This window comes from Scylla paramamosain, chromosome 3 (genome assembly GCF_035594125.1).
Source record: "Scylla paramamosain isolate STU-SP2022 chromosome 3, ASM3559412v1, whole genome shotgun sequence".
Lineage (NCBI taxonomy): Eukaryota > Metazoa > Arthropoda > Malacostraca > Decapoda > Portunidae > Scylla > Scylla paramamosain.
The window spans coordinates 6,078,429-6,090,730 of NC_087153.1; the positions used below are offsets into that span (position 1 = coordinate 6,078,429).

A 12,302-nucleotide genomic window follows, 5' to 3' on the forward strand; every position below is an offset into this window, starting at 1 on the left:
CTTGACATTTTTTTTTCTAATTGTTAATTGCTTCATCAACCAATTAGCTTGATGAAGCAATTATTTGTATCCATGAAAATGCCATTTATATATTATACATGCTTGCGCGTGGGGTAAAATCACTATCTTGTGTTTTAAATCTTCATCATTTTTACTGTGTTTGACAGCTAGTAACTTTGTCAGGGACTCATATTTCATTGCAACTTTTGTAGAAATGAATATGCAGAAGAAATTGATATTTTGAAAACCGTGATAATCCATATTTTTTTTTTATAATTAGAGATAATTAACATTCTTAACGTATGAGTGTTTATTAGTATTAAATAATGATGGTGAGCCTCGCCCATTTCAACCCGTGGCTCGGTGTGCCGTGACCGAAAAAAGGTTGAAAACCACCTGTAATAGAACATTGTGAGGTGAAGTAATAAATGAAATTCTAAGTTTATTTTACCAACGAGAGACAGAGAGAGAGAGAGAGAGAGAGAGAGAGAGAATGTAGTGTCATGCGTGTAATTTATATGATAAAATGTGTTGCTTTTCTCTCTCTCTCTCTCTCTCTCTCTCTCTCTCTCTCTCTCTCTCTCTCTCTCTCTCTCTCTCTCTCTCTCTCTCTCTCTCTCTCTCTCTCTCTCTCTCTAAAATTATCAGTATTCATGAATGAACACTATGCAGTCACAACAGTGACTATGTCAGCTAACTCCACGCAAAAGAAAAAAAAACCTCCTATAGCAGCACAGCAGCTCTGCACAGTAAGGGCAAGGGAGGCTGAGGCCGCCGCTCCCGTGTCGAGGGTGTGGCTTGGCAATTGTCTGTGTAGGCCGCGGACTTTTTTTTTTTTTTTTTTTATGTCATGGAGACTGACTATGAGTGAAAAATCTTTGAGAAAAAAAGTAAAACGCTAAACTCACAGCTCAAAAAGATTGTAGAATGAGTCACAAGACTAGGAAGGTCGTGATGTGTACGTCGCGGACTTTTTTTTTTATTATGCTAAGGAGACTGGCTAGGGGTGAAAAAATCTTTGAAAAATAAAAATAAAACGCTCAACTAACAGCTCAAAACAGATTATAGGATGAGTCACAAGAATAAGGTTTTGCGATGTTGTCTCACACCTTTCATGGAAAAAATAAGAAAAGAAAATAATGATATCCTTGCAAGTAAGGCATAATTCAGTATTTGTATGTGCCTCTCGTCCGCCATTTGCTGAACGTCTCGGCACGACTAGGCTGGGGCCGCGCCTCCTGCCCCAGGCTGCCGCCTTCCCTGCTGTGTCCTGAGGGGGCCAGGGGAGCCACAGACAGGCTCTCCCGATTAGGAGGATGTACTAGCTTAGGACAGAGTTTATTTCTGAAATGCCCTTCGGTGTTGTATGGGGGTCAGAAGACTGTGTGTGCTCGTGATGGGGTTGTGTTGCGTCAGTTGGTGACTTCCTTTGTGTAAAAAAGATAATAATAAATAAAAACAAAACATAAAAAAAGTTCACCAACTCACACGACACAACCTCACAACTGGCTCCTGCAATTTTCGAAGTCCTATGCAACATTCAAGGACACTCACATCAGATTTCGGCGAATATGATATTATGCCATTTTCCATATATTGCATTTTATTTCTAGTTAGTGTAATGAAAGTTAGTACTAGTAGTAGTAGTAGTAGTAGTAGTAGTAGTAGTAGGAGGAGGAGGAGGAGGAGGAGGAGGAGGTGGTGGTGGTGGTGGTGGTGGTGGTGGTGGTGGTGGTGGTGGTGGTGGTGGTGGTGTTGGTGGTAGTAGTAGTAGTAGTAGTAGTAGTAGTAGTTTTTTACTCCTGCTGAGTAATGAAACCGTAACACAGGAAATATTGCACACTTTGAATATACGGATGGTTTGTTTTCACCTTCCCATGCATTGAAACACTCATCTTAAGTGTAACGTTTGTCTTAAATGTTACGTGTGTGTGTGTGTGTGTGTGTGTGTGTGTGTGTGTGTGTGTGTGTGTGTGTGTGTGAGTGTGTGTGTAACACACACTCACATGGAATTATTTTCGTTTTTCAGTTTTTTTTTTTTTTTCGCACAGTTATAGAGATCTCAGATCTTATCGATATCCACATATCCTGTTAAGAAAAAAACACATGATCGTTTTTCACACTCTTAATGATTAAAAAAATTATTTTATTAGTATTTACAGATCCAAAGTTAGTAAAGCCGCTAACCTTCATTTCCCCTGCCGTTGGTTGTACGACGAGTGACGGAGTTGTTTATTTATTCTCACTGAGTGACACGGATCACCATTTTTTAACTTTGGTTTGAGTTAATTTGATTGTTTACTAATAACTGTATTAGTAAACTTAACTTTTGGTTAAGACAAAATTGGGGAAAAAAAAGGTATCCAAATTCATGAGGATGACAAGCCCTGAAAAAGGTCACGCTTCCTTGATTTCATAATGCCGTGATACCTCCTCGGACACATCTTTGGCCCTATTTTACCATCGCCACTCATGCCAATAGTAGCCATTCACTACTCACACCATTGGAAGCATATAAAGGACGGCCGCCGGTATAACTCAATACGAAGAGATGTTGTGAGATGAGATCAACTAATACCAACTAATACTCTTTTCTGGAACTGCAGGAATCGCAGGAAAAACAAAATACATCCAAATTCAGGTGTAATATTGGGGATGTCTACAAAGTTTGTGTAACAGACGTAACAGAAAAATAGACAGATCAGGCATTACTTTGAGCAATTAATTATTCATCAGGTTAAAGAGACATAATATGGAGTTGGTAACGAAAGTAAAAAGAGCAGTAACTACGGAAATGACGAGAGAGGTTGGAGGGAAAAAAAATACAGTAGTGTGGCGGAAGATGAGACTGGAGTGAGACGAAGAAGAGCTGATGCTGACAATGTTTTACTTTCGCTAACTTATTTACCATCAGTGAGTGGTTGGACTCACTTCATGCCTGATAAGTGTACTCTACACCTTACTCCCTCTGCGTGATGGAGTGGAGCAGTGAAGAAAATGGCGCAGTTAGTGTATAACACCGAGCTTCGTTAGAACTAAATAAGCTGAAAAAATACAATGAGAATTTCCAGCTTAGACTCATAGTAAAGAAGTGAAATGAAGAGGTGCGTACGCCGCAACAACTATGGTCATATGGGGCCAAGAAATAGATAAAAAAGAAATGAAAATAACGGATTATTGAAAAGGCTGACGTTACCTAGAATATGTAGGAGAAAGGTTAGAAGTAATTCATGTAGTAAAACACCTATTTGCCGGTAATGTCTCGGTAGGTCAAGAAACTAAGTTCATGTGCACAAGTCAGCGGTCCCCAGAACGGGATGACACTGCGGGGGAGGTGTGTGAGATGCCCAGGGGCTTGGCAGGTGGATGGGCGTTTGCTGCCGGAGTCGACAATACTTACTGCATCACTGGCTGAGAATGACTGAGCTAAGGATTCGTAAACCAATATTACCACCCTTTTCTTCTTCTTCTTCTTCTTCTTCTTCTTCTTCTTCTTCTTCTTCTTCTTCCTTTCTTTCTTTCGGAGAGGGAGGAAATTTTAACCATTGTTCATCAGATCGCCATGGGATGTGTTATGAATGGAAGTCAGTCCAGGATCTTTTTGCAGCTGCTGCTGCTGCTGCCGTGAAAGATTTTCCGGACGTAATATAACTTTGGTTCTTTCTTAAGTGTAAGACTTTTGCTTTCTAGTCTTGGATTACTTTATTTTAAATGCGATCTTCGAAGAAATTTGGGGTAAAATATAAATTATGTTTGTCCAATAAAGACGTGAGCAGCCTACTGTGATAGCTCTTGTACCTTTCTTTGTCCAAACATTTTTAGTTCTCGTTGTAATAAAGCATGTGTAAGCCATCGAAATAGACTGCTATGGGAATGATGTACAGTGTGTTTCTTCATCAGCACCTTCAATGAATGAGGGAAGGATGCGCCCCGTATATGTACAGTTTCTGTTTTTCTTTTACTTTTATTATAATTTACCTATTTATTTATTCACTTTCTTTTACTTATTCATTTACTTACTTTTTTTCGTGTTTTTGTACACCCTCCAAAAGTGGGGGTTTTGTTTTCCTCCATCACACGATTTAGCATATTTATATTCTTTATCTTTATCATTCTATTATTTATTTACAAATTATGCTGGACTGGGGACCTGTTCACACTTGTCCAATTTTTTTTTTTTTTTTTTTATTCTTCAGGTGATGATGGGATTCGCAGGTGCAGCGTTGATTTCTTCCTTAAAGGCGATTAGGTTTCTGAGAATGAGTAGTGGCAGCCACTTACTTTGGCCAAATACAGTTATGAGAAGCACTCACTAGAGCTGCCTGGATGGTGAGCAAGCCCCGTTCAGGACATGGGCATGTTATGTGCTCGTATATACTGTACATGATGTCCACACGCGACATAGATCTCCAGGTCGTCTGTTCATCTCAAAGGCCTGATTTGACTAATGGGAAAATAGTTGGCATCCTGCTCACGGTGCTCCTGGACATGGGTAGCCATGGCTTGAGGTGGCAGACGGCGTAAATGTTTGTCTGGCTTTGCCTCTGGGATATTGAGATGTTTCAGCCCAATTACTGATTGTTACTAGTACAGCCATAGCATAAATCTGTAAGTTGTGCCTGCTGTAATCATAATCTTCCCAGTGTGTTTAGCAGCTGCTTTGTTCTAAGACGATTGCTTACTGCCCCGTGGATCCGTCACGGCCATTCCCTAGGTGAAGTAATTATAAAAAAGATGTATATAAATATTAGCAGTGAATGTCACACACACACACACACACACACACACACACACACACACACACACACACACACACACACACACACACACACACACACACACACATAAATAAATAAATAAGATAAATAAATAAATGAGAGAGAAATAATTTACCTGAGATTATTATTAGTTATCGTTTTAAGAAATCATGAGTTTTCCATATTCCTATGACTTTGATGTGTTATTCATGTGTCAGCTTATCTGTGTAGCTTCGCCTCTAACCAGTGAAAACCTCCCCGCTCTGCACATCCACTGAGCCTGAGCCAAGGGGACGCAGTGCCAACAAGTTTGTGAACCATTACATTAAGGTAAAGTAGAGATTGGAAGTCATTCAGCCAGCAGCAGTTATAAAGTTTTGAAGCGCCTGTTGGGGAGCTAGGTTGTCAAGGAATGTTGAAAAGTTTCAGGCAGAGACATGAATATGATTAGAGAATGTGACTCCGTGGAGGAGAAAGATCGTTGATAAATTATTATAGGAAGACATTAGTAGGTGATGACTAAAGATTCCTTGTGACAGCAACGCTCTCAGTAGGTTTTGGAAGGGGATCATCCATCATACTACTATAATGAAATAAAACAACTAGGCGGGAGATTGAAAAAAAAAAATACGATCAATAGGAACTAGATATATGCGTGTTGGATATCCTCGAATATATTCTTTGTGCTAAGGCAACAATGAAATGCTTTTAGGATTTGCACTCATCAGGTATAAAAGAGTTTTTTTTTTTTTCATTATTTATATGAGGGATTGACCAAAAGTTACGGAAACTGAAAAAAAATAAATATATAAATTAATAAAGTTCCACAAAAAAAAAATACTAGAAGGGTACTCAACTGATTCGCCAAATTAGTTGTGTGGGAGTGTCTTCATACTCCTCCCTCGAAGAAGTTCAAGTCATAGGATAATGATAATACAGAGCCAGGCATGGAGTTCCAGAGTGAAGCTCCTCTTGCTCCACAGTAGTCGCATGAAAGCATGGAGGTGGTGGTGGCAGATCCGGCCAGCAGTTTTGTAACACCTTGCATTGGGAGGGTAAGGGAGTGCCAGGTGGAGACTCCAGAATGGGACACATATAGACGAAGAGTTAATATTCTTCAGGGCAGGTTCTCTCTCTCTCTCTCTCTCTCTCTCTCTCTCTCTCTCTCTCTCTCTCTCTCTCTCTCTCTCTCTCTCTCTCTCTCTCTCTCTCTCTCTCTCTCTCTCTCTCTCTCTCTCTCTCTCTCTCTCTCTCTCTCTCTCTCTCCTCTGTGTGTCTGTGTGTTTGTGTGTGTGTTTGATTACCGGTATCTACTAGTCGTATTTTTTTTTTTTTTATTTAGTTTCAAACACTTGTAACGTTATAAACTCTGCAACAGTAGCAACCTTCAGGCTGTTGTTGTTGTTCCTGCAGCTATCAACACCTCCTGCTGCGTTTTCATATAATGATGTGACTCCATCACATAAGGATTTAATTATAAAGTCACATTATATCGATGGATTACCTGTGTGTGTGTGTGTGTGTGTGTGTGTGTGTGTGTGTGTGTGTGTGTGTGTAAAAAATGTATTTCATATCCTAAAAGAAGTCAAACCTCAAAACCTCAAGAGAGAGAGAGAGAGAGAGAGAAGAGAAAGAGAGAGAGAGAGAGAGAGAGAGAGAGAGAGAGAGAGAGAGAGAGAGAGAGAGAGAGAGAGAGAGAGAGAGAGAGAGAGAGAGAGAGAGAATGCTTACTTCGGCGCAAGTGATGACAAGTGTATTTTTGAGAGAGAGAGAGAGAGAGAGAGAGAGAGAGAGAGAGAGAGAGAGAGAGAGAGAGAGAGAGAGAGAGAGAGAGAGAGAGAGGAAGCAATGTCATGGCAGATTGAAGACATGTTCATGTTTTTTCCAAGTCGAGGAAAAGATTTTTTTTTTACCCATTGTTCACGAAAACTAGACAAGGCTTCCAAGAACAACATATAACAACTCTAACGCCACACACTTGCTGGGCACCCTCGTGGCTCAGTCGGTATAGCACTGCCGCAACTCCTGCGTGGCGAGAGTTCGATCTCAAGCGTGGGGAAATTCAAGAAGTCAGTGCTATCACTGCGTGCCCCTGAGCCACGAGGGTGTCTTTTGTACTGTTATCAAGCCTGAAATAATACTACATCTGAAATAGGACTATCTTGAGCCATGTGCACTAATTCTGTTTTGTTTTGTTTTGTTTTTTTGGGTGGGGAAGTATCAAATTATTGGTAAATATAACAGTAATAACAACATTAATAATGGTAAAAGTAAATTTTCATGCTATTATATTTAAAAAAAAAAAGTATCAGTTTTAACACACACACACACACATACACACACCATATGATTTGTTTCAGTTTCAGTGTACAACATTTCATTTGTCACTATACCCGCCCTCTACTCTGTAACCTCCCAAGAACCTTGTGATTTTAATATGTACTATGTTTTCATCCTCATGGCTGCAAGCTAAATAAACCGCTTATTATTTTTATTATTATTTGTTTTTATTTATTTACTTATTTATTATTATTATTATTATTATTATTATTATTATTATTATTATTATTATTATTATTGTTGTTATTAATATTATTATTATTATTATTATTATTATTGTTGTTGTTGTTGTTGTTGTTGTTGTTGTTGTTGTTGTTATCATTATTATTATTGTTGTTATTATTATTATTATTATTATTATTATTATTATTATTACTATTATTATTATTATTATTATTATTATCTCTCTCTCTCTCTCTCTCTCTCTCTCTCTCTCTCTCTCCTCTCTCTCTCTCTCTCTCTCTCTCTCTCTCTCTCTCTCTCTCCTCTCTCTCTCTCTCTCTCTCTCTCTCTCTCTCTCTCTCTCTCTCTTTCCTCCCCCATGTGCTGCAAGACGTATTAATGACTAAATTTTCCCAGTAGCCCCCTGTCCATGCTGTTCATGATTATTGTGATTAGTCAGTCAGCGGCAGGTAGTGAGGATGTGGGTTGTTCACCCGTACCTATTACATTTCCCCGATGAGTACAATGACACCAAGGTGCAGAGAAAGCAGGAATGCCCACCTGTCCACTGCGGCTGAGCTGCACGCCGATCCTGAGGCACTACTTGTGGCTGCTCTCCATAAAGACGCATAGAGTTTTGCTGATAATCAGGTTGCTCTGTATGTACTCCAGGCTGTCTCTCCCACGAACTTCTAATCCAGTCTAACCTGACCAATGGTGTATTTTGGTTTCTTACTATATTTCACTCATTCTTCAATTTATATAATACAAGACACGGTAGTTATTCATATGAGAAGCAGAGTGCAGAAGAATCTAAATGTTTGCGAGCGTCTTGTGTACCTGCTGATCAAGTGTTCACTTAGCAAAACACATGATTTGGCGGGATCTAACCCTTTACACATGTGTTTTGTCTCATTTCTTTCTAACATTTTGACAAAACGATACACCTTTGGTCAAAACCATCCATTAAAAATTTCTAAAGAATTAGGTAACGTAAAGGCTCCATAGAATGCGCTCTTAAGGACACTTTGGACTGAGTGTTTGGTTCATGCATAGACCATTCAAATTATTGTTATGCAAGTTTCTTTTCAACTATTTTCAATCAGTTTATACTACTACTACTACTACTACTACTACTACTATTACTAGTACTACTACTAGTACTACTACTACTACTACTACTACTACTACTACTACTACTAGTACTACTACTACTACTACTACTGCTGCTGCTGCTGCTGCTGCTGCTGCTACCACTACTACTACTACTACTACTACTACTACTACTACTACTACTTCCAATAATAATAATGATAATAATAATAATAATAATAATAATAATAATAATAATAATAATAATAATGCACAGTAATAGTTTTCGCACTCGCCTATACGTGCAGCATTTGCCATTGTGCATTAGTAGAAGATCTATGTATGAACTCTGGTGTGGCCGTGACGGGGGTAAGTTAAACAGGAAGACAAGCCTCCCACCCGCCGACACAAGCAAGTTGTCTCCTCGTCTTTCTTCCCGCCAGTTGGGTTGTGCTGTCATGTGTTTGCAGTATAGTTGACATGATGGCAGTCGTGGATGTAGTGCCGCAGATGGATCACTGGTGGCGTGTATTATGACTGGTGGTGTAGCATTTCGTGTAATATTGTGATGGTAATGTTTTACTACATCCGCCTGCTAGGAAAGAACCTTTTCTTCTTTTTCTTTTTCTTCTTCTTCTTCTTCTTCTTCTTCTTCTTCTTCTTCTTCTTCTTCTTCTTTTCCAACTTTAAGTATGTGTTGTGATTTTTTTTTTTTTTCGGTAACTATCTTCATCACAAACCACAACATGCATGGAAGTATTAAATGCCAATACATTCATAACTTTTTTTCAGTTGTCCATTCTTAAATAACATTACAGCTCTGGGTAAATACTAATCACTAAAAGAATCAACCTAATTTCACCTGAAGCAGACAAAGAAAACATTATGATGACGCATCTAGGTCAGCCAGCGTCAAGGGTGAACGTACACTGTATACACATTTAGTCCGTGACTGCTGTATGGACGTGGTAAACTAGCCAGTGTCAGCGGTAACAAGAAACGCTCGCTCTGTAGCTTAACCATGTCAGTCTTTAGAAATATATCTTAAAATCAATTAATTCGTAATGGATATATATATATATATATATATATATATATATATATATATATATATATATATATATATATATATATATATATATATATATATATATATATATATATATATATATATATTTTATAATCGGTTTGAAAAATATAAATAGATGAATAAATGCTGGTACTCTGCATGAGTTAGGTGTAATAGAAGAAAATTATATCAATGCCAGTTCTGTCATCGCTCCGAGTATACGGTCTAGTAAATGTGGAAGATAGTGTTTATCCACATGTAGTTAGCCTTATAATAGCACTCTTATTACTTTTCAGGCTGCACGTCTAGAGGACATGTGATCAGGAGAAAAGAATTGGAGAACGTGAGCTTGGTGGGAAGAATACCTGGAGGCAAAGCAAAAGGAAGGCACAGAGAAAAACACGTATGAGTGATGGGAGGAGGCTATCATTTTTAATGTAAAGCCTCCAGCTACAAACCACAAGAAATGGAGAGCTGTGTTTTTCCATGGTTACCAACACTCTGCAGGACATGCCACTTCAGAAAGGCAAGACTCCATATTCTCAAAGACCTCGATTCCAGCTATTTTAACAAGCTCTAGTGAAAGTTATTTTCCTAGAGGTTTCTATAATTATAATAATAGTTTAACAAGGATTCTGCATCATCATTAGAAAAAAACATGGTCCATGGAAATCCGACTTATGATCAGAGTGGCCTTTGAATATAATCCTAACGGGAGAACAAAACGTTTCAGTACACAAGCCAAGCTGCGATGGTGTCAGTTTTGTGATTTTTGTGCAGTAATAGCTCAATATAAGCTTTGTTAGCGTAAGTTAAGCATCGTTCTTATCACAAAAGCAAAATTTTACCCATTCCTTGAATATAGGCATCTATTGCATCACACACGTAGTTTAATGTATTTGACTGTGTATTTCGTGAATTTAAGTTACGAGAGAGAAAATGAAGACAGGTAATTTAATTTATGTTGTATTCACAGACCAAGAATGCCAGACTGTCTTTGATCTGAAGTCGATCTAAGATCAGCATATTTGTCTATGAGTTACGAATTCGGCGACTTGCGGTTTACACGATTTTTTTTTTTTTTTTTTTTTTCTCCACGAATTGGGATTAACACGACTTGAAGTGTGGTAAACTTGGTTGAATTTACAAGAGGTTTTCACTTAACACGATCCAGCCTACCTGCTCATTCGCGTTCTACTACATACGTAAATAGTAGGAGAATTTTTTTTTCATTTTTTTTTTTTTTTATTCTGTTGTTTTAGCTTTTATTTAAATGAGATTGATAAACAAAGTTAAACTGTAAGAATTAGTATTATTCACTTACCATATACGTAATTAGATTTAAGGATGAAAATAATGCATTTTAACTTAAAAATATTTTAAGGACCTTTTTTTTTTGACACGATTTTTGTTTACACGATGTCTGGAAATCCGTATATACCATCCAAACCGAGAAGCACATGTATCCTTGAGTGTAGCAGAGCCTAAAAACGAACAAAAACGAAGAGGCAAAAGTAAGCAGGTCTTGCTGGCCTTGCGGCCTAAATTCATCAATGAGTAGATAGTCCATAACATTGCGTTCCAGTGTGGGTCCTTTTGGCATCACACAGGAAACAACACACACCAGTGAAGTTAGTAATCTCCCAAAAATAGCCATAGCCGAACCTGAGTCACGTTGCCATCAAGAAAACAGAATTAGTGCACACGGCTCAAGATAGTCATATTGCAGGTGTAGTATTATTGCAAGCTTGGTAATAATACGAAAAACACCCTTGTGGCTAAGGGGCACGCAGAGATGGTTCAAGATAGTCCTATTGCAGATTTAGTATTATTGCAAGCTTGATACAAAAGACACCCTCGTGGCTTAGGGGCACGCAGAGATAGCACTGACGTGCTGCATGAATTTTCCCCGGGCTTGAGATCGAACTCTCGCCACGCAGTTGTTGTGTCAGTGCTATACCGACTGAGCTACGAGGGTGCCCGGTAGGAATGTGACGTTATACTCGTATTTCTAGTATGTTGTTCTTGGAAGCCTCCTATTTTTCGTGAACAGTCCTGATAACGAAGTGGTTTAACTTTGCTACTTCATAAATTAATCATAAAACAATACTCGTTTTCCTCACTTGGAATCAACATGAACATATGTATCTGCTATGTCATTGCTTTCTCTCTCTCTCTCTCTCTCTCTCTCTCTCTCTCTCTCTCTCTCTCTCTCTCTCTCTCTCTCTCTCTCTCATCAAATCCGTATGTGATGGAACCAAACTTATATCAGAAAGCGCGGTAGGAAGGTCCACTGATGGCTGCAGCAACAGCAGCAACCTGAAGGTTCCTGCTGTTGTCGAGGCTCAAACAATATAAATTTTCGTTGTCCTTATAACATTACAAGTGCTTGAAACTAAATTATGATAAGTTATAACTAGTAAATACCCGTAAACACACACACACACACACACACACACACACACACACACACACACACACACACACACACAGTGAGAGAGAGAGAGAGAGAGAGAGAGAGAGAGAGAGAGAGAGAGAGAGAGAGACCCAGTCTGCCTGCCTGTCTGTCTACTTAATTTTCCTCTAAAACACTTATTTAAGTCGTATGTAAGTATTTTTTCGAGTGTGAAGCAGACGAAGAGACGAGAACGAGTTGCATCTGGGGTGCCGACCAGAAGGAAAATTATCTGTGATTGACGCGGTCAGTCTTGACCGTATGCCCTGATCTAACTTTTTTTTTTTTTACGCTTTTATGTTCGGTTACCCTGTCAGGACTAGGCCAGTGCCTCCTTAAAAAGAACTTTGGATTTGGGATGCCCTTCCTGCCCTCAGACCATGGCCAGAATTTGAACCCTTGCACCTGAGGACCCCTTGGCCCTCAA

The 12,302-nt window shown here is 38.9% G+C and overlaps 1 long non-coding RNA gene across 1 annotated transcript in view; it reads left to right on the top strand.

The window, feature by feature from the left end:
• The window catches only part of LOC135089592 (uncharacterized), a 48,864-nt gene extending 38,257 nt beyond the window's left edge, over positions 1–10,607 (top strand). The window contains exon 5 of the long non-coding RNA XR_010261555.1: positions 9,717–10,607. This is a non-coding gene — a long non-coding RNA (uncharacterized LOC135089592). The remainder of the gene's footprint in view (positions 1–9,716) is intronic.
• Positions 10,608–12,302: the final 1,695 nt, after the last annotated feature.